The 24,451-nt window shown below is 37.3% G+C and overlaps 1 non-coding gene and 1 pseudogene across 1 annotated transcript; both read left to right on the top strand.

The window, feature by feature from the left end:
• The first annotated feature begins 1,236 nt into the window (after positions 1-1,236).
• On the top strand, positions 1,237-22,526 carry LOC141679578 (beta-galactosidase 3-like; annotated as a pseudogene).
• LOC141681494 (small nucleolar RNA R71) lies at positions 19,123-19,229 on the top strand. Its single transcript, XR_012558924.1, has one exon. It is a non-coding gene; the product is annotated as a small nucleolar RNA R71 (small nucleolar RNA).
• Positions 22,527-24,451: the final 1,925 nt, after the last annotated feature.

Raw genomic sequence — 24,451 nt, 5'->3', positions numbered from 1 at the left:
TTATTCATGTATTCAATTATTATATTAAAATATTGTTTTTTTAAATAATTATAAATTATAAGTGATGATTTACCAAACACTTAAAAAACTTATAAGTAACCTATACGTGAAATTATCCAAACGCTTAAATAACTTATAAGTTACGATGTTAATATCATTTATATAGTACTTTTCAAATTTAAGTCATAAATTATATTTTTTAAGAAATCCAAAAACTGCCCATAGTTATTGTCATACCATCCATTTTATTTTCATCAATAATCCAAATAACCCAAAGCAAATTTTATTCACTGAGATTATCATATGATATAAATTAAACTTTATGATTTTATTCAATATTTGTAATAGTTTAATTTTAGATGACTAGGTTGAAAGATTATAAGAATCATAATAATCTATATAAATAAGTTTACTTACTTTTACACATACATTATAATGCATTAAAAGATGATTTTTGTTGCTTAACCATGACAATTTATAATCTTACTTTATGAGCCCATTTTGGAATCTTTTCAAAATAATAAAAAAAAGTATTTTTTCCATATAATATATAAATATGTATATATTAACATAATGAATACAATATATAAATATGTATATATAAATAAATTTTTCGAAACAATTTGTTTGATTAAGAATAATAAATATAATTAACGAAAAAGTAAAAACAATAAAGATGTTAGAGAGTTGAAAAGTTTTTTATTGAAAAGTTGACATGTGATAGTTTTTAAAATTAATGGAGTTGAATCTACTACAATGATGAATTTCCTACACCGATGAATATACGCTTTTGAAATTCCGAGTGGCAAGGCCACTCATACGTTCGAATTATTTTTGGTGATCAACGCCCCTCTGCCTATAATATTATCTTTGTACAGACAGGATAATACACCTTTAAAGCGATTGCATCAATTTATTATCTCAAGAATAAATTTCCTATAAGGAATGAAGTTGAAGAACAGAGAGGGAATAAAATAATGACTAGGAGTTGTTACGCAGTCCCACTAAGATTCCTCATGGAATAAGGGGACAGGTCCCTCCTTAAAATATATGAATATTCGAGAAACTAATGAGCAACACGGGAAGCCAACATAAGATTTAGCTCTCATCCCTTTAAATTTTGGAGACCTAGATAAAGTAACTTATACTAGAACGTCACTACCAGAACCCTTGAAGGGCAAATTAGTTGCTTTCATATAATAGAACATATATGTATTTGCTTGTACAACGGCAGATATGCCTAAGATTGACCCTCAATTAATTACCCATAAATTTAATTTTGATCCCAATAGGAAATCGGAGAAACATAATAGTAAAAACTTCGCCCTAGAGAGACAAGAGGCCATGAAACATGAGGTTGATAAGCTATTGGAAGCCGGGTTCATCGATGATATTCAGGTTTCATTATGGTTAATCAACTTCATAATGGTGAAGAAGGATAATGAAAAGTGGAAGATCTGGGTTAATTTCATGAATTTGAATGATGCATGTAACAAAAATTGTCTCCATTCACCTGGATTTGACACTTTGATAAAAATAATGGTTGGTCATGAAATGAACTTTATAGATGGATTCAACAGCTATAACCAGATTAAGAAGTTAGTGACGACATCCCTAAGATGTCATTCATCAGCGAATTCAGAGTATTCTGTTATCTTGTTAGATTTTGGTCTTTAGAATGCATGTAATATATACCAAAGCCTAATGAATAAATCTTTAAACATCTTAATAGGATGGCTATGAAAGTATATGTTGATAATATGCTAGTCAACTGCTTCGAAAAGGGTGATCACGTGAACACCTCCTAGAGGTATTTGAAAGGTTAATTCATTATAATATAAATCCAGTAAATTATGCCTTCAGAGTTGCATCTGGGATATATTTTGGTCTAATGATATCAAAGCATGGTATTAAAGCCAACCCCGAAAAATCAAAGCAATCTACAACACGGAATTTCCATGTTCCATAAAGGACATATAAAAGTTAACAATGATGGTTATTTCCCTTGGAAGGTTCATCTCCAAGTGGGGTAAATATGTTTCCCTTTCTTCAAGACACGCAAGAAGGTGAAAGATCTTATATGGATTGTGAGATCCAAGAGGCATTAAGAAAACACCATTATTGGTCAAGCCAGTCCCGAGGTAGTTTACCTGTATTTGATGGTCTCAGATAGGGCCTAAAAGGCTATTTTGGTGATGGAAGAAGCTAAAATTTAAAAGTCAAATTACTATGTGAGCAAGGTGTTGCTTGAAGCTGAGCTAAACTACTCCACAACTGAAATTTTTCTCTAACCTTCATAATGACCTCAATGATGTTATTATCGAAGCACACAAGATTGATGTATTGATAACACAGCCACTTAGGGGGCATAATTCACAGCCCTAAGGGAAGTGGAAGGTTGTGTTAGGCCTTTAAGTGTACTGTTGAGGGGGTGAATACAATTTTAACAATCAATTCAAATTAAAACTCAAGATGCAGTAATAGTTTTTGTATTGATGAATAAAAACTTATTACAATATTCTCTCAAAGAATGAACAAATATTCTTGAGAGCTGCTAGGTTACACAGAATGATAGAATTATAATCGACACATATAGTGTTAACCTATTATGTGCTTAAATACTTTACAGTTACATAATCAATCTAGTTGACATGATATACATGAATAAGGAATTCTAATACATATCCAACTATTGATTTCTATAATTAAGCAAAGTCCTACATCAACATATCTTCTGTAAATTAAGTTTTCTAGATAGAATCGATCTCTTTCCGGAATCCCTCTTTGACAGATGCTGATAGAAATATACTGATAATAAACTCCGATTTGTCAAATACTGATAAGCTTGATAAACTCTGATATCTTTCAGTAGTAAACTGTGATGGCAAACTCTGATAGTAAACTCTGATATCATTAAATTATATCTAAAAATCTTCTTCAACTTGTGCATTATGGAAATATGTACAAGTTTCTATGTGATGATGTTAAAACTATCTAAATGCAGAAGTGTTTACATATTTTAAGTCTTACAATTAGTGTCTTCACACTTTATCTTTAGTCTTTCCATGCTTATTTATCAGAGTTGCATTTTGTGTAAAATATGCAGTTTGCACAGCCTCATCCCAGAAATAGGTTGGCAATTTTGCTTACTCAAGCATGGTCCTTGCAGCTTCTATAAAATTTATGTTCTTTTTTTCAACAACTCCATTTTGTTGTGGAGTTCCAGGAGTTAAAAATTCATGTTTGATCCCCTTATATTTACATAATTCTTCCATAGTACTGCTCTTAAATTCAGTTTCATTGTCACTTCTGATAATCTTCATTTTGTGTGTTGATCCTTTTTCCAGTCGTCTTACATGATCAATAAGAATAGATGGAGTTTCCTTCTTCGTAATAACCAATGCATATCTCTTCTTGGCTATTAATATTATATTAACTGGTCCAAAAATATTAATGTGTAATAAGTGAAATGGTTCGAGAATTAAGGATTCAGTCTTACTCTTGAATGATAATTTCCTAAGTTTGGCTTTCTGGCATGATTAACATAGGCCATCAGGAGTAAAGACTACATTGGGAAATCCTCTTACAAGATCTTTCTTCACAAGTTCATTGATAATTTTGATATTTAAGTGAGAAAGTCTTCTATGCCAGTTCCAGTTGTCTTCCACAACTAGATTATTAAAATTTTGTATCTCAGACTACTCACATGTAATTGTGTTGACATGAGATTTCATGTACAAAATTTTTAGTTAATTATTATCTAAGAGGCACTTGACAAATTTATAAAAATTATCAAACTATTGTGTGAAAAATTGAAAAAACATTTTTAGCTTACCAGACCATTGTATAATATCAATTAAATGTAATAAAATAATAAAAAAAACGTTCTATGTAGCTATTCCCACAAATATTACAAATGAATAAAGCGTTGTCTAATCATAATATACATAAATTGAGGTTTACTTGATCGTTGTAACAAGATGTTTCATACAATACTATTATAGCAGGAAAAACTTATAACAATATGTCATCCCCAACGGTTCTGTAAAACTAAACCATTCTGTTTCAAATATTCAGACAATAGATTTTTATGTAGAAATACTTGAAAATAACCGTTGTCTATAGTTATTTTTCAAAAATGAGAAATGTTAGTTAGACATCGGTTTTCTATATAACCGATGTCTTTATTTCATAGACATCGGTTGTATTTTACAACCGTTGTCGATGGTTAACTTAAAAAAATTTAAAAAAAACACGCGGAAACTTTCCCCCCATTATTCCCCAAATATTCCCCCCCCTAACCAAAAAAAACCTGTTTTCCCCTAATTCTTTTTCTTGTCTCTCTCTCTCACTCTCACTCTCTCTACTCTCTCTCTGAGCTCTCTCTGTTCTCTCTGGTTCTTTCTCTCTCTTCCATCTCTCTGCTTCTCTCCCCCCTCTCTCTCTCTCTTCCATCTTTCTCTCTCTCACACACACACACACAATATATCAGTTGATTGCAAGTAAATAGGGTCTCAATTAAACCCCAAATTGAAGAACACCTTAAATTAATCAAATCCCATCTACGAGAAATCCTAATTTCTGAATAGGTTTGTTTCTTCAATTAGGTTTGTTTGTTTAATTAGGTTTAATTTATCCGTCTCTCTTTCGTATTCCCACCATAAAGCCATCTCTCTCCACTCGTTTATTCAGGTACTAATTAGTACACACACTCTTGCCTTTTATATTATGCTATTACGTTTATTATTTACACACAGTGATGATATTTGTGTGTGTTTTGTAGTTGTACGGTTGAAATGAGTTCGATGCAACCCTATCACATGACCACTGCTTCTGCTTTGATGACTTCTATGCTTACACTTTTGAGAGTCGGTTACGGTTGGCTCCCCGAAGGTATTTTCTTTTTTCATCCTTTTTAACTAAAGGTGGAGGCATTGATGTTATTGAGACATATGTGTTTTGGAATGTTCATGAGCCTTCTCCTGGCAATGTACTTTACTTTTATCTCTATTTCTAGTAATTGGTTCTTTTACATTGTTTCCATTTTTTACTTTAAGATCTATAATACGTTTCTATTTAATTTCAGTACAATTTTGAGGGGTGATATGATCTAGTTAGGTTTCTAAAGACAGTGCAGAAAGCAGGGCTTTATGCGAATCTTCGAGTCGAGCCTTATGTCTGTGCCAAATGGAATTTTGGGTATTGTATATAGTTGTTTTAGATCTTATTTTGTTTATTCTGATGCATGTGTCGGTGAGAATTAAAATATGTTGTTGTTTTAATGGGATGTGTGTTTTTTTATAAATTTGTTCAGAGGGTTTCCTGTTTGGCTGAAGTATGTTCCAGGCATTAGCTTCAGAACAGACAATGAGCCATTTAAGGTTATAATTTTGGATTTGAATTACTTCCATTTTTGCATATTTCTCGGTGTTATCGACTTAAGTAATTAACTTGTTAATTTAATGAAATGGCGGTGTTGCAGATGGCTATGAAAGGTTTTACAGAGAAAAATGTCAATTTGATGAAGAGTGAAAAAATGTATGAGTCTCAAGGAGGCCCCATTATTCTCTCCCAAGTTTGAGTTTAAAGCCAGTTATTGACCTTAGTTTTGCTATATGCACAACATCATTTCAATTTGAGCTTACAACTTCAAAAGGATGGCGTGTGCATTAACTCACTAATAAAAGTTAATCATAAAATCTTCCAATTGCAATGTTTCTTAATAGTCAATGTTACTTACTAGAATATGTATATATACAAATACATGATGAGAATGAGTATGGGCCACAAAGTAAAATCCTTGGTTTCGCTGGATATGACTACATGACTTGGGCTGCAAATCTGGCTGTGGGGATGGATATAGGAGTCCCCTGGGTTATGTGCAAGGAGGACAATGCACCAGATCCAGTGGTAAGTACTGCTAGCACGCTGCATTACTACTACACTATTTTCGTCTTTTCAGTTGAATGCCCTCGGTTATTAATTTGACTCTCTCATAATAACCTCTTTCGTGATTTCACCTATTGTTACCACTCTTATTAAAATTTATTAATACTTTATACTAAAGTTAAATAGCTAATTCTTCACCTTTTTATTTGAAAATCACTGGTAACTAATTTATGCAACTGGTGCAGATTAATACATGTAATGGATTCTAATATGATGACTTCTCCACAAATAGACCCTACAAACCCACAATTTGGACAGAAGGGTGGAGTGGATGGTATGTGTAATCATAATTATCTCCTCTTCTGGAAGTTAGAAACTATATTTAGAAGTCACTTAATCCCTTTTTGCTATGTAAACTAAAAGGTTCGCCGATTTTGGAGGCCCAATATATAAGAGACCAGTTCAGGATTTGGAATTTGCAGTCACCCGATTTATTCAAAAGGGAGGGTCATTTGTTAATTACTATATGGTAATTGATTCTGCTCTTGCAAAGATTTATGAAATATATCAGTTCAACTCTTCTTTCGCAATGCCTAACTTTATATTTCAACATCCAAACAGTATCATGGTGGTACCAATTTTGGACGCACCGCAAGAGGTCCATTTATGACTACAAGCTACGACTATGATGCTCTACTTGATGAATACAGTGATTGCAAATCTTTATGTTTCTTTTTCTATCAAATTTGTTAATTAATTTGATAAATTAAGCAAAAAGTCACTATCATTTGGATTTATATATCAAAAACAAATGGTGGATCACTTAAAGTCCGTGCTGCAAAAAAATAAATGCTTTATATTGTAATCTTACAGGTCTGATCAGGCAACCGAAATATGGTCATATGAAGGAGCTTCACCTGGCTATTAAGCAGTGTGAAAAAGCTTTGATTGCTGCAGACCCCATTGTTACTTCTTTAGGAAGCCAGCAAGAGGTTTTGCTACCATCTTTTAATGCTCTGCACATCGCAAACGCAAAATTCATTAGTTTGTAGTGTATTGATTATTTGTCATATTCCAGGCTCATATATATTCTGCAAAAGGTAGAGATTGTGCAACTTTTCTCTCAAATTATGATTCAAAATCTGCTGCAAGAGTATTGTTCAACGATAAACACTATAATCTGCCACCTTGGTCAATCAGTATTCTTCCCGACTACCACAATGTAGTCTTCAATACTGTAAAGTATGTAAAGATAATGTCTCTTATTTAGTTTTGTTTGCAGCCTGTCTAATTGTAGAAGCCTGATAAGCACACTAGTATAATGTCAGTGAGATAAAGGATTAACAGATGTCATAAAAAAATTAGGAAATCACCATATCTTCAGAGTTTTAGTGTCCTAAGATTGATAATATAAATTTTGCCTCTGTTATAGGGAGTTCAGACATCAAAAATGGAAATTTTGCCGAGCAACATTGATATTAACTCATGGGAGACCTATAATGAGGATATATCTTCTATGGAAGATAGCTCTGCATTTACTACTTCTGGTCTATTGGAGCAAATTAATGGTACTAGGGATGCTAGTGACTATCTGTGGTATATAACCAGGTAAAAATTATGCTTGGTTGATATTCTTTTGATGGAAGGCTTTTATAGTACTGCTTCTGTTTTAACATTGAGTTGTTTTTATATGCATACTAGCTCTCATTGTTCAAGTGCTCTCAAGGGTGAGCACATGTCCTCCATTTGTTTAGTGTCACCTACCTTATTAATTGATACATACTAATTGATTCCCTCATCACTGTTTCAGTTTATGCATCAGATATCTTTTAAAGGATTGGAAAAGTTTTAGGCGAGACAAATTTCTTTTTATTGATTGGAAGCATGGTAAAGAGAATTGGAGCCCGCATGAAAAGGGATGACTTGAGTACTAGAAATAGAAATATGGTTGATTTTACACATTAGTTGTAATTGTTTAGAATGATAAAGATATTTGATATTAGTTGTACATATTGAGAATTTGTTGATCTTGAATTCAATTGAGTAATTATATATATATATTGGTTGAGTTTTGAGAATTAAGTTTTTTCAATATTGTGGTTAATACATTGTCTAATATTTGATGTTAATAAAGGGATATTAGCACATATAAACAAGGCAATAACATCAATTCAAAAATAAACACCTGATGTCTATTTATCATATTAACATCGGTTATTTAAAAAACAATCGATGTGTATTGTTCAAATTGACATCGGTTATTTAGAAAACAATCGATATCTATTGTTCAAATTAACATCGGTTCTTTAAATACAACCGATGTCTAATAGGTTATAGACATCGGTTTTTTATTTGTAATCGATGTTATTTTATAAATATTGCTTTTGTATTATAGTTTTAAATGGGCCTAATCGTCCTAATATTACATTTCTGAACTTGACATTACACAATTATATAACATCAATATGAATTAGACATCAGAAATTTTCCAGAAATGATGTGTAATATTACATAGACATCGGTTAATTTTCCAGAAACGATGTGTAATATTACATAGACATCAGTTTTTAACCAATGTCTATGAGAAAATACATTTAACATCAGTTGCGAAGACATCAGGTCCGCCTTTTCACGTGATCCTCATTTTCGAAGCAGTTGACTAGCATATTATTGTTAGGGCGAAAATATGCACTAATATTCACGAAAGTATACGCGTTCGCAAGTAATATAGAATACTTTCTAGTTCGTTCCCTCAAAGACTCAGACTAAATTATTGTCTAATTAAACTCACTCACCAATGTATGATTACTTCTCAATGTTAAGATAATAACACTTAAAATTGTTGATTAAATATTAACTATAATTAACTACTTAATTAACCACTTAACTAACACTTCAATTTATCAATAATAAAACACTCATGAGATCACAACTTCATTATTACTTCCTTCTATAGCCATTGTTATTACCTTTAGCATGTGACAGTGATGATATTAATCGAATAACACGAAACTGATAAAAGCCAACTTTCATTGTACTAATACCATTCTACCAAGCATCCACAATTAAGATAGAAGTTGAATAGTCATCAATTATGTTGAGTTCCTATATGTCTACAGAAATTGACAACACAACGATTTAAGCTCAAGTTATTCCCTTTTGATTACATAGGGCAAATAAAACTGTTAGAGTTACCCACTAATCATGCTCAACGTACATGAACCTATGCTAGCATGGCAAGTTCTAAATCTCAAGATCCACCGTCGCTTCACAAGAGATTAACACCCTATCTTATATGTTCGCGACGCACATAAGACGAATATGCATAACCAATACTAGATATCATGCAATCATCACATACTAAAGTATTAAACAATTAACTAAAGAATTCCATAATAAATCCGTTGCAACCCCATAATCACGATTAGCCCATAATAGAACTTATCGCCATCATGGGTTCATATGAAATCATGACAAACAAACACAAGAAAATAATAACTAACTAATTATATTAAAACAGAGTACGTCACAAGAGTAAATAAGTCAAAGCAAGAAAACTAGCATCCAACGTTACAACGAAACAAGAATCAAAAGAATATATGCTTCCTCTTCGTTGCGGTGTGCTAAATCGGTCTTCTTCCTTATCTCCTTCGCTTCTTGCGTAAAACACAATCTAAAACATAATCTCCTTAATACTCTCTGTGAAAACGTCTCAAATCTACCTATATAATAGTCCCATAAAACTCAGATTACATAGAAGTTGGAAGCCAAACAGAAGTAGAAGTCTAAAATAATTTATCTTTTTCCCCGACCCTACGCTGCCGCTCAGCATAGCTGCGCGGGCGCGCAGGTTGCTGCGCGGCCGCTCAGCATTGCTGCGCGGGCGCGCAGGCCTCTACTGGAAAAAATCCAGGTTTGCTCCGTTTCTTCGCCGTAATCTGCCCATTCCTTTCCTCTCGCAATGGTGAACACATGCCAAGGCTTATTCTTGATGATTCCTCCCCCGAAATGCAACTAATACCCTGAAATGCATAAACACTAGAAAAACGCATCAAATACACAAAATACTTGATTTCAAGACACCAATTTAAGCCATTTTAAGACGTTCTAAGTGGTATAAAATGCCACTTATCACACCCCCAAACTTAAATCGATGCTTGTCCTCAAGCGTCACAGACTCAAAAACAAATAAAAATATGCATGAGTGGTATATGAATGCGGCGCCAAAAACTTGTTAGGGCGAAAACATGCACTAATATTCACGCAAGTATACGCGTTCGCAAGTAATATAGAATACTTTCTAGTTCGTTCCCTCAGAGACTCAGACTAAATTATTGTCTAATTAAACTCACTCACCAATGTATGATTACTTCTCAATGTTAAGATAATAACACTTAAAATTGTTGATTAAATATTAACTATAATTAACTACTTAATTAACCACTTAACTAACACTTCAATTTATCAATAATAAAACACTCATGAGATCACAACTTCATTATTACTTCCTTCTATAGCCATTGTTATTACCTTTAGCATGTGACAGTGATGATATTAATCGAATAACACGAAACTGATAAAAGCCAACTTTCATTGTACTAATACCATTCTACCAAGCATCCACAATTAAGATAGAAGTTGAATAGTCATCAATTATGTTAAGTTCCTATATGTCTACAGAAATTGACAACACAACAATTTAAGCTCAAGTTATTCCCTTTTGATTACATAGGGCAAATAAAACTGTTAGAGTTACCCACTAATCATGCTCAACGTACATGAACCTATGCTAGCATGGCAAGTTCTAAATCTCAAGATCCACCTTCGCTTCACAAGAGATTAACACCATATCTTATATGTTCACGACGCACATAAGACGAATACGCACAACCAATACTAGATATCATGCAATCATCACACACTAAAGTATTAAACAATTAACTAAAGAATTCCATAATAAATCCGTTGCAACCCCATGATCACGATTAGCCCATAATAGAACTTATCGCCATCATGGGTTCATATGAAATCATGACAAACAAACACAAGAAAATAATAACTAACTAATTATATTAAAACAGAGTACATCACAAGAGTAAATAAGTCAAAGCAAGAAAACTAGCATCCAATGTTACAACGAAACAAGAATCACAAGAATATATGCTTCCTCTTCATTGCGGTGTGCTAAATCGGTCTTCTTCCTTATCTCCTTCGCTTCTTGCGTAAAACACAATCTAAAACATAATCTCCTTAATACTCTCTGTGAAAACGTCTCAAATCTACCTATATAATAGTCCCATAAAACTCAGATTACATAGAAGTTGGAAGCCAAACAGAAGTAGAAGTCTAAAATAATTTATCTTTTTCCCCGACCCTGCGCGGCCGCTCAGCATAGCTGCGCGGGCGCGCAGGTTGCTGCGCGGCCGCTCAGCATTGCTGCGCGGGCGCGCAGGCCTCTACTGGAAAAAATCCAGGTTTGCTCCGTTTCTTCGCCGTAATCTGCCCATTCCTTTCCTCTCGCAATGGTGAACACATGCCAAGGCTTATTCTTGATGATTCCTCCCCCGAAATGCAACTAATACCCTGAAATGCATAAACACTAGAAAAACGCATCAAATACACAAAATACTTGATTTCAAGACACCAATTTAAGCCATTTTAAGACGTTCTAAGTGGTATAAAATGCCACTTATCACACCCCGAAACTTAAATCGATGCTTGTCCTCAAGCGTCACAGACTCAAAAACAAATAAAAATATGCATGAATGCAATCTATATGAAAATGCAACGATCCCCCTTACTACAATTAACCAACCAAATTGTCACATCTCAACGAATGCAGTTAGACAACTAAAGATCAATAAACTCATGCAAACGGACATACAGCCAGAAACGTGGTGTGTGCAAATGCTTAACAGATATGCTTCGGAACTAGACCAATTACTATGACTAGACTATCCTCAAGGCAATCCTACGATTATACAAAGAATATAAATTCTAGGCACAAAGTGATATACAACACTACAAGAACTCTGGAGCTTACTACGGAATCGTGCTTTTTATTTACAACTCAAATGCTTATTTGACCGTGCAATGAGTGAGGTCCACAAAAGACTTATACAATGGTATCCATGTAACGAGCGTTAGGTTAGCGGATCCCAGACTCTAAAAGCCTTAGGTCACTAGGCACAAAGTCCCCTAAGAACTTAATAACTCGAATACCAAAGAGCCCACTCTTGATCAATTATGCAAATTTTTTTTTTAGTAACTTCTGAGCAAGTGCGTTTCGCTCCATCTTGCTCAACCCTAGACTACTCATAACATATGCGAGCCGGTTACTAGCCATTTGACGCCTAGCCACAACTAGCAACAACTTCCATATTTTTTTCTCCAAATTTTTTTCTTTTTTCATGTCTTTATCACTAAGAACTTATAATCGAATTCTAAGCATAATAAGTAGATTGACCTTGAAAACAACCAAATCATAACAACAATCTAGCCCTTACGCATTCTTTAAGACTTAGTGGACTTACAATTGTTTCTAGCATGCATATCAACCTACACAACTTAATATCACTTTAATGCTATCACTACACTCGCATCAATATCACAATTCAGTCGATAACTTATTGCAAAAGGGATCATGGTAAATGCATGAGCTACATGACATTCATAAAAAAAAACTAAATGGCATAAATTATGCAACTATATGAACTGAACTATCATGAATATGCAACTAAATGACACACACATAATATTCCTTAACTACCACCCCCAAACTAAAAATCTTCACTGTCCTCAGTGAAAGTAGTAGAAAGGAACACAGGGTATACCTACTCGGAGTCATCATCATCATCACCCTCAGTGGGTGGAGTATCAGGCGGTGGGTATGCAGAGTCCTCACCAAAAACTGGCCACTGGATATCAGCTCCAAGGCCTCGAAAAGCAGTCCCTAACGCAAGGGTGAGCTCCTGAGCAAACCTGCTCTGCGTCTCATACATGGCATCCATCCGCCGTGAAAGCCTCCTATACTGGGCATCACCCATCCCAGCACCCTCCTGAGCTCTCGAAGAACCAGCCTCACCACGCCCTGGCCTAGCCATAGTAGCACCTCATGCTGGACGCCCACCTGGAAGACGATAACCCAGCCCATGCTCCTCAGGCTCACCACCGGTCCACTCCTGCATCCCATTCAGAGTGCCAAAATCTATCGGAGCTGCTGGCAACTGCAACTACTCATGAGCCGGCCAGTTCACTCCCACTGCTCGATATAGCTTCGTAACCGTGGATGCATAAGGGATGTTCATATGCTTTGCTCCCCTCAAAAACTTCAGAATTCCTTGGTAGATAAACTCACCAAGGTCCACATAGTACTCATCATGCAGAATTCCCCACAACAACTGTGCTCTCTCAACTGTGACCTCATGTGCATGTGAAGAAGGCAAAATATTAGCACATATAAATGCATTCCATGCACGGGCATACCTGTTCATGGCGATCGCCGGAAAGTGACGATACTCATTATTGGCTGGACTGCGGTTCCAAACTGTGCCCGGTCGACAGAGAGTCGCACAAATCAAATCCAAGTCAAAATCCTCAGCAGTCTTTTCATTCCAGTTCTCCTCCTCGGGCTTCCTCTCTCGCTGTCCAATCACACGGTGAATCGCCGCAGGATGATAATCAACCGTCAGCCCACGGACTACAGAAAACCCATTCTTTTCAGCCTTCGCGTTCGCGTAGAACTCGTGAACAACGCTCATCGGTACTGCTTCGGGTGACTCACAAAAAGCTATCCACCCCTTCTCTGCAATCATGGGCAACAACTCACCATCCCTCCCTGATGGTAAAAACCCCCTCTCGTTCAGAATCGGCTTCCTCAACAGCCTAGTGTACTCCTCCGCAGCTCTGTCAGTTAACCGAGGCCTTGCAGCAGTACCCCTCGATGAATCAGCAGTAGGAACTGTGCTGCTGCTGTCAATAGTGCGTGCTCTCTTGGGTGCCATTGATTCGTGAATAAAAGTGTGTAAGAACTGATTTTTGATGTTTGTGAGAGGGTTTAAGTGTAGAAAGTTTTGTGGGAGATATGTAGGATAGGTGTATGTATATATAGGGTGTGGATTAGATTAGGGTTTGGGAATTAAGGGATAAAATGATGGGGTAGTGGGAACAATTCGTGGGTTTATGGGCTAAAACTGTTTTTGTGTTTTTGTTTTTGTTTTTTTTTTTTTTCTGAACTGTAAAAAATTTTCTGGAACTCGACCCCTGCGCGGCCGCTCAGCATATCTGCACGGGCGCGCAGCAAGCTGCGCGGCCGCTCAGCATAGCTGCGCGGGCGCGCAGAAGGTCTCTGGAAAAAAAAATTTTCAGCCCTCGTTTTCTGATTTTTTTGTGTTTTTGGATAGGTTATTAACTTCTAAGGGTTCCTGTAACGACAATTCATGGGTTGCCTCCCACGCAGCGCTTCTTTTTCGTCATTAGCTTGACGTTCTGTACCTTTCTCAAGTAGTCAACAAAATGGCACTAACCACTTCTCGGTTTGCCATGTCCCCATAGTAGTGCTTCAACCGCTGACCGTTAACCTTGAATGCTTGGTCCGAATCATTCTCAAAAATTTCCACTGCTCCATGTGGAAACACAGTTTTGACAATAAAAGGTCCAGACCACCTTGATTTCAACTTCCCAGGAAAAAGTCGGAGCCGAGAGTTGAATAAAAGAACTTGTTGCCCTGGCACAAATAACTTAGGATGTAGCTTCCTATCGTGCCACCTCTTCACCTTTTCCTTATACATTTTGTTATTCTCATACGCTTGAAGTCGAAATTCATCAAGTTCATTAAGCTGAAGCATTCTTTTCTTATCAGCTGTATCTAAATCCAGGTTCAATTTCTTCAATGCCCAGTAGGCCTTATGCTCAAGCTCCGCAGGTAGATGACATCCCTTACCGTACACCAACTGAAACGGTGACATCCCAAGTGGAGTTTTGTATGCTGTTCTGTAAGCCCAAACAGCTTCATCGAGCTTTAAAGACCAATCCTTCCTTGACGGACAAACAACCTTCTCTAGAATACGCTTTATCTCTCTGTTAGACACTTCCGCTTGACCATTTGTTTGCGGATGATAGGCAGTAGCTACTCGATGATTCACATTATAACGCTGTATCATAGAAGTGAACTTACGGTTGCAAAAATGCGATCCTTCATCACTTATGATTACCCGAGGTGTTCCAAACCTTGTGAAAATTTGCTTATGAAGAAAATTTAGCACTGCCTTTGCATCATTTGTCGGTAAACCTTTAACTTCGACCCATTTTGAGACATAATCGACTGCCAGCAAGATGTACTGATTATTGCAAGACGCGATAAAAGGCCCCATGAAATCGATTCCCCACACATCAAAGACCTCGACTTCAAGCATCACATTTAATGGCATCTCATCCTTCCTTGACAAATTTCCCACTCTTTGGCAACGATCACACCTTAAAACAAACTGATGAGCATCCTTGAACAAAGTAGGCCAGAAAAAACCTGCTTGCAGAATACGAGCTGCCGTCTTCTCACCTCCATAGTGTCCACCATAAACCGTGGAATGGCAGTCTCGTAATATCCCCTCCGTCTCACAGAACGGGATACATCTCCTGATGATCTGGTCAGCTCCCTGTCTAAACAAATATGGTTCATCCCACATATACCACTTCACCTCATGCAGAAACTTCTTCTTTTGAGCGGATGTCAAATTAGGAGGCATTATGTTGCTGACGAGATAGTTTACAATATCTGCAAACCATGGTTCTTCCTCCTGAATTGCAAACAACTGCTCATCTGGAAAAGATTCATTGATTAACGTCCTATCTTGTGAAGTAGAATCGGGATTCTCCAACCTAGAGAGATGGTCAGCTACTTGATTCTCAGTACCTTTTCTATCTTTGATCTCTAACTCAAATTCCTGAAGTAAAAGCACCCAACGAATGAGTCTCGGCTTCGAATCCTTCTTAGAAACCAGATAGTGAATAGCTGCATGATCAGTGAATACTGTTACTTTCGTACCAAGTAGATACGATCGAAATTTCTTAAAACCAAAGACTATAGCCAAAAGCTCCTTCTCAGTAGTGGTGTAGTTCAATTGGGCACCATTTAAAGTCTTACTCGCATAGTAGACCACATGGAAGAGCTTTTTCTTGCGTTGTCCCAGAACTGCACCTACCGCATAATCACTCGCATCACACATCATCTCAAACGGTTCTGTCCAATCTGGTGCTGTAATGACTGGTGCAGTGATCAAACTCTTCTTGAGAGTCTCGAATGCTGCCAAACATTCATCATCAAATTTGAACGGCACATCTTTCTCAAGCAAATTGCACAACGGCTTAGATATCTTTGAAAAGTCCTTGATGAATCGCCGATAAAAACCCGCATGACCAAGAAAACTACGGATTCCTTTCACAGAATTAGGTGGGGGAAGATTTTCAATGACTTCCACCTTGGCCTTGTCCACCTCCAGACCCTTGCTAGAGACCTTATGCCCAAGAATAATGCCTTCACGCACCATAAAATGACATTTCTCCCAATTAAGCACCAAATTAGTTTCCACGCATCTTTTGAGTACGGCGCACAGATTATTCAAACATTCATCATATGAATGTCCAAAGACGGAGAAGTCATCCATGAACACTTCGACGTTATTTCCAATCATGTCAGAGAATATAGCCATCATACATCTCTAAAAAGTGGCCGGGGCGCCACAGAACCCAAACGAAACTCTGCGAAAAGCAAATGTGCCAAATGGACAAGTGAAGGTAGTCTTTTCCTGATCCTCTGGTGCAATACAAATCTGATTATACCCGGAATAACCATCCAGAAGACAAAAATACTCATGACCCGCCAATCTGTCAAGCATTTGATCAATAAATGGAAGGGGGAAATGATCCTTCCTTGTGGCTTTGTTCAATTTTCTATAATCCATGCATACTCTCCATCCTGTAACTGTTCGGGTAGGGATGAGCTCATTCTTTTCATTTGCGACCACAGTGATACCTCCCTTCTTAGGTACACATTGTACGGGGCTCACCCACGAGCTGTCAGAAATAGGATAAATGATGCCTGCATCTAGCCATTTCAAAATTTCTTTCTTCACCACCTCCTTCATGATGGGATTCAGTCTTCGCTGCTGTTCCACAGTTGGCTTACTACCTTCCTCTAGCAGAATTTTATGCATACAATATGAAGGACTTATCCCCTTGATGTCTGCTATGGTCTATCCAATAGTTGATTTGAATTCTCTCAAAATCCTTAAGAGCTTGTCTTCCTCACTACCTGAAAGGTCAGATGAAATAATAACAGGTAACGTAGATGAATTACCTAAAAAAGCATACCTCAAGTGTTCAGGTAATGGTTTGAGCTCCAAGGTAGGTGCTTCCTCTATTGATGGTTTGAGCTTCCCTTCAGCATTCTTAAGGTCAGAAGTACCAAGAGATTCAAATGGTATGTCCAGCTTTCGCTTCCATGGAGAAGTGTTCAGATATTGTAATTGCTCGTTGCTATCTTCATCATCGCTGTCAAAATCCCCCACTAAGGCCTTTTCCAATGCATCAGACATTAGCATGTGATCGAGTTCCGAAGTAACCGCAGTATCAATCACATCCACTTTTAAGCACTCCTCATCTTCTGTAGGGAATTTCATTGTCTTGAACACATTGAAGGTCACATCCTGATCTTGGACCCGCATAGTAAGTTCACCTTTTTGCACATCTATCAAGGTACGGCCAGTAGCCAAGAAAGGCCTTCCCAAGATTATGGGAATCTTCTTATCTTCCTCAAAATCCAGAATAACAAAATCTGCTGGAAAGAAGAGCTTATCCACCTTGACGAGCACATCCTCAACTATGCCCCTTGGGTAAGTAATGGAACGGTCAGCCAATTGTAGCGACATGTATGTGGGTTTTGGATCAGGCAGATCCAGCTTTTTAAAGATCGACAACGGCATCAGATTAATGCTTGCTCCTAAATCACAAAGGCACTTGTCAAAAGTTAGATTGCCAATGGTGCAAGGAATGGTGAAGCTTCCTGGATCTTTCAGTTTTGGTGGTAACTTTTGCTGCAGAACAGCGCTGCATTCTTCCGTGAGAGCAACGGTTTCAAGGTCATCCAGTTTCACCTTCCTTGCAAGAATAGTCTTCATAAACTTCGCATAACTAGGCATTTGTTCCAGAGCCTCAGCGAAAGGTATATTGATGTGAAGTTTCTTAAACACCTCCAGAAACTTCCCGAACTGTCTATCCAGCTTTTGTTGCTGCAATCTCTTAGGAAAAGGTGGTGGAGGATAGAGCTGTTTCTCCCCTGTATTAGCCTCAGGCAGAGTGTGTTCAACAGTAGTCTTCCTTGGTTCCGCCTCTTTCTCCTTTTGCTTAGATTCTTCATCTCTAACTTCAGCTTCGACTTCCTTTGCCTTTTCAGCATCAGCCACTTTTCCAGACCTTAAGGTAATAGCCTTGACTTGCTCTTTAGCTTCCTTCCTGCCTGGTACTTCCGTGTCACTGGGAAAAGTGCCAGGTTGACGATTGAGCACTGCATTGGCTAATTGACCGATTTGATTTTCCAAGGTCTTGATAGAAACCGCCTGACTCTTGCACAACAGCTTAAGTTCCTCAAAATCAGCACTAGTGGGTGCAGCTGTACTTCCCTGTTGAGGATATGATTGCCTTGTAGCATACTGCTGTGGTTGCTGGAATCCAGGTGGGTTAAACTGTTTACTCACTCCTTGCTGATATGGTGGCTGAATAGCATTCTGATTATTCCCCCAGCTGAAATTTGGATGATTTCTGTTATTAGGATGATAGGTCGCTGGCACAGGCTGCTGTTGTCGCTGATAATTATTCACATACTGAACAGATTCGCTGACAAGAGAACACTGATCCGTAGCATGAGAACCTGCACAAAGCTCACAAACCATAGCTATTTGATTAACTCCATACGTAGCCAAAGAATCAACCTTCATTGATAGCGCTTGGAGCTGGGCTGCAATAGCGGTGGCTACATCAACTTCCAGAATACCTACTACCTTGCCTGACGTCATCCTCTGAGTTGGGTTTTGATGCTCATTTGCAGCCATCGTCTCTATAAGATTATACGCCTCAGTATAGCTTTTAGCCCATAAGGCTCCTCCAGCTGCTGCATCGAGCATGGGCCGAGATTGGGCCCCCAAACCATTATAGAAACCAGTGATCACCATCCAATCCGGCATTCCATGATGTGGACATTTTCTCAACATTTCCTTGTAGCGTTCCCAAGCCTCGCACATAGATTCTGTAGGTTGCTGCGCAAACTGAGTAAGAGCACTCCTCATAGCAGCAGTCTTTGCCATTGGATAAAACTTCACCAGAAACTTTTGCGCAAGATCTTGCCATGTAGTGATGGACCCAGCTGGTTCAGAATGTAACCAGTCTTTAGCCTTATCCCTCAGTGAAAATGGGAAAAGCCTCAACTTGATAGCCTCATTAGTCACGCCATTATACTTAAAAGTGTTGCAGATCTCGACAAAATTCCTTATGTGCATGTTGGGGTCTTCAGTTGCCGCTCCTCCAAAAGAAACAGAATTCTGCACCATCTGAATAGTGCCCGGCTTGATTTCAAAGGTGTTAGCTTGAATAGCCGGATGAAGGATGCTTGACTGAATGTCATCAATTTTAGGCCGAGAAAAATCCATAAGAGCTGGATCAGCTTGAACAATACGATCTCCCATGTTTACTGGTTCTTTCTGCTCAGTTCCTGAATCCGAATCCTCAAAATCTAACTTCTCCGGAATATCAAGAACTTCGTCTGTCTCCTCAGCTGTATCTAAAGTCCTCTTGCGAGCACGAGAACGAGTTTGCATAAACGCTTGCTAAAGTACCTGAAACACAACCGAAAAGAGTAAGTAACTACTACGTCCTAATCACTGAGTCCTAATGACCAATGATGGTAAGTACATAAACTAAACAAATACGCCGAGTCCCCGGCAGCGGCGTCAAAAACTTGTTAGGGCGAAAACATGCACTAATATTCACGCAAGTATACGCGTTCGCAAGTAATATAGAATACTTTCTAGTTCGTTCCCTCAGAGACTCAGACTAAATTATTGTCTAATTAAACTCACTCACCAATGTATGATTACTTCTCAATGTTAAGATAATAACACTTAAAATTGTTGATTAAATATTAACTATAATTAACTACTTAATTAACCACTTAACTAACACTTCAATTTATCAATAATAAAACACTCATGAGATCACAACTTCATTATTACTTCCTTCTATAGCCATTGTTATTACCTTTAGCATGTGACAGTGATGATATTAATCGAATAACACGAAACTGATAAAAGCCAACTTTCATTGTACTAATACCATTCTACCAAGCATCCACAATTAAGATAGAAGTTGAATAGTCATCAATTATGTTGAGTTCCTATATGTCTACAGAAATTGACAACACAACGATTTAAGCTCAAGTTATTCCCTTTTGATTACATAGGGAAAATAAAACTGTTAGAGTTACCCACTAATCATGCTCAACGTACATGAACCTATGCTAGCATGGCAAGTTCTAAATCTCAAGATCCACCGTCGCTTCACAAGAGATTAACACCCTATCTTATATGTTCGCGACGCACATAAGACGAATACGTACAACCAATACTAGATATCATGCAATCATCACACACTAAAGTATTAAACAATTAACTAAAGAATTCCATAATAAATCCGTTGCAACCCCATGATCACGATTAGCCCATAATAGAACTTATCGCCATCATGGGTTCATATGAAATCATGACAAACAAACACAAGAAAATAATAACTAACTAATTATATTAAAACAAAGTACGTCACAAGAGTAAATAAGTCAAAGCAAGAAAACTAGCATCCAACATTACAACGAAACAAGAATCACAAGAATATATGCTTCCTCTTCGTTACGGTGTGCTAAATCGGTCTTCTTCCTTATCTCCTTCGCTTCTTGCGTAAAACACAATCTAAAACATAATCTCCTTAATACTCTCTGTGAAAATGTCTCAAATCTACCTATATAATAGTCCCGTAAAACTCAGATTACATAGAAGTTGGAAGCCAAACAGAAGTAGAAGTCTAAAATAATTTATCTTTTTCCCCGACCCTGCGCGGCCGCTCAGCATAGCTGCGCGGGCGCGCAGGTTGCTGCGCGGCCGCTCAGCATTGCTGCGCGGGCGCGCAGGCCTCTACTGGAAAAAATCCAGGTTTGCTCCGTTTCTTCGCCGTAATCTGCCCATTCCTTTCCTCTCGCAATGGTGAACACATGCCAAGGCTTATTCTTGATGATTCCTCCCCCGAAATGCAACTAATACCCTGAAATGCATAAACACTAGAAAAACGCATCAAATACACAAAATACTTGATTTCAAGACACCAATTTAAGCCATTTTAAGACGTTCTAAGTGGTATAAAATGCCACTTATCAATTATCAACATATACTTTCTAGAAAATAATGAGCAACACGGGAAGCCAACATAAGATTTAGCTCTCATCCCTTTAAATTTTGGAGACCTAGATAAAGTAACTTACACTAGAACGTCACTACCAGTACCCTTGAAGGGCAAATTAGTTGCTTTCATATAATAGAACAAATATGTATTTTCCTGTACAACGAAAGATATGCCTAAGATTGACCTTCAATTGATTACCCATAAATTTAATTTTGATCCCAATAGGAAATCGGAGAAACATAATAGTAAAAACTTCGCCCTTGAGAGACAAGAGGCCATGAAATATGAGGTTGATAAGCTATTGGAAGCCGGGTTCATCGATGATATTCAGGTTCCATTATGGTTAATCAACTTCATAATGGTGAAGAAGGATGATGAAAAATGGAAGATCTGGATTAATATCATGAATTTGAATGATGCATGTAACAAAAATTGTCTCCATTCACTTGGATTTGACACTTTGATAAAAATAATGGTTGGTCATGAAATGAACTTTATAGATGGATTCAAGAGTTATAACCATATTAAGAAGTTAGTGACGACATCTCTAAGATGTCATTCATCAGCGAATTCAGAGTATTCTGTTAACTTGTTGGATTTTGGTCTTGAGAATGCATGTAATATATACCAAAGCCTAATGAATAAATATTTTAACATCTTAATAGGATGGCTATGAAAGTATATGTTGATAATATGCTAGTCAACTGCTTCGAAAAGGCGGATCACGTGAACACCTCCTAGAGGTATTTGAAAGGTTAATTCACTATAATATAAATCCAGTAAATTATGCTTTCAGAGTTGCATCTGGGATATTTTTTGGTCTAATGATATCAAAGTGAGGTATTAAAGCCAACCCCGAAAAATCAAAGCAATCTACAATACGGAATTTCCATGTTCCATAAAGGACATATAAAAGTTAAGAATGATGGTTATTTCCCTTGGAAGGTTCATCTCCAAGTGGGGTAAATATGTTTCCCTTTCTTCAAGACACGCAAGAAGGTGAAAGATCTTACATGGATTGTGAGATCCAAGAGGCATTAATAAAATACCATTATTGGTCAAGCCAGTCCCGTGGTACTTTACCTGTATTTGATGGTCTCAGAGACGGCCTAAAAGGCTATTTTGGTGATGGAAGAAGCTAAAATTTAAAAGTCAAATTACTATGTGAGCAAGGTGTTGCTTGAAGCTGAGCTAAACTACTCCACAACTGAAATTTTGCTCTAACCATCATAATGACCTCAATGATGTTATTATCGAAGCATACAAGATTGATGTATTGATAACACAGCCACTTAGGAGGCATAATTCACAGCCCTAAGGGAAGTGGAAGGTTGTGTTAGGCCTTTAAGTATACTGTTGAGAGGGTGAATACACTATTAACAATCAATTCAAATTAAAACTCAAGATGCGGTAATAGTTTTTGTATTGATGAATTAAAACTTATTACAATATTCTCTCAAAGAATGAACAAATATTCTTGAGAGCTTTTAGGTTACACATAATGATAGAATAATAATCGACACATATAGTGTTAACCTAATCTGTGCTTATATACTGTACAACTACATAATCAATGTAACACCCCCAGATCCGGGGTCAGGGATCCGGGTCATCACGGTCTTTCTTTCCACAATATCACTTCACTTAATTAATAATAAATAACCTCATGCTGTGACCCAACACTAGCACACACCACAACCCGTTATAGTCTCAGAGATGAAATTGAAATAAGTACAAGTCCATGAATCCACAATTTAAAAGTTATTACAACCCAAAATGATTACTTGATAAATTTACAGTTAATTGCCATTATCTGCCACAAGTTATAATTATACAATATTTGGTTCCCAAAAGTAGAATGCCTGATCTACCAATAGATCTACCTCTGCAGCTATAGCAGCTACAACATCAACGGGAAGACGCGGGACGCTTCCCACGCGCTTGCGCTGGGTCTGCTTGAGTCTGGCCATCTTTCCTAACTGTTGTTGTGTGATGAAGAAATGAAGCAAGAGTGAGCATTACAGCTCACAAGATAATATATAGTGTAAACAATAATGCAAATATCTAAATGGATAACTTACTAGAATCCTTTATCAAGTGTAAGGTAATTACTTACTGGATATAAGTTTAAAGGAAGATGAAGTTACCAATTACTTCACTATACTTATACCCTTTTTAGAAATCTACTTGAACTACTACTGTTCAAAGTATAATAAGTTTCAAAAGGTCATCCCATAGATGAGACCACAAGTTAAGACTTGAATAGATTCAATCTTTGAAATATTTTTAAAGGAAATGAAGTTACGAGATACTTCATTCAATGGAAACACCATTATTTTTCAAGGAAATGAAGTTACGAGATACTTCATTCAATGGAAACACCATTATAACTACTTGACCCTGTCAATGCTTCAGCAACCACCCATTCGTAGCCTTTCGATCGAAATGCTACGGGTAGTGTTGCAGAATTGTCCAACTGGATGATGAACTTATTACGGGAGTTTTGTCGCGCCAGGAAGACCACTTACGATGATCAGTCGTAGTAGTGCAACCCCACCATTTTCTACATGTAGAGGAGAACCTGTCGGATTTACTTGTCAACCGAACACTGGACTCCTAAGGAATGTACCGGCTTGCGGAACTTCCAGGCCATTTGGGCCAATATAATAAGGCTGGGCCGGCGCCACTCGACCACTTACGCCACTCCTAGTTCAGATGAAATCCATGACTCTGAAACGTAAAGCTCGTCCCCACTTTCCCCAAGTAGAAACTTGTTCATACGGCTCCACCAAGAAGTCGTATCTATTTTGAAAGGAAAACTCACCGATATTTCCCAGGCGATGCCTGTTAATGGATTAACTTGTTCCAAGAATTTTACTTCCCGAGTACTGGGTAAGTAATCAAAACTCTTTTATCAAAATAGCAACCTGGTTGCGAATATAAAACACACCACAGAGCCGGATCCCTCAGGTTTTGAGCGAATATTTAAATCCCCTTTGAAAGAAAGATCTTAAATATATAAAAAAATGAGTTTTGGGGTCCGCTCTAACTTTTAAAATCATTTTGA

Source organism: Apium graveolens, chromosome 8, assembly GCF_009905375.1.
Source record: "Apium graveolens cultivar Ventura chromosome 8, ASM990537v1, whole genome shotgun sequence".
NCBI lineage: Eukaryota > Viridiplantae > Streptophyta > Magnoliopsida > Apiales > Apiaceae > Apium > Apium graveolens.
Note: the sequence above shows the minus strand (reverse complement) of the source record. Positions and strands in the feature narration are given on the sequence as shown.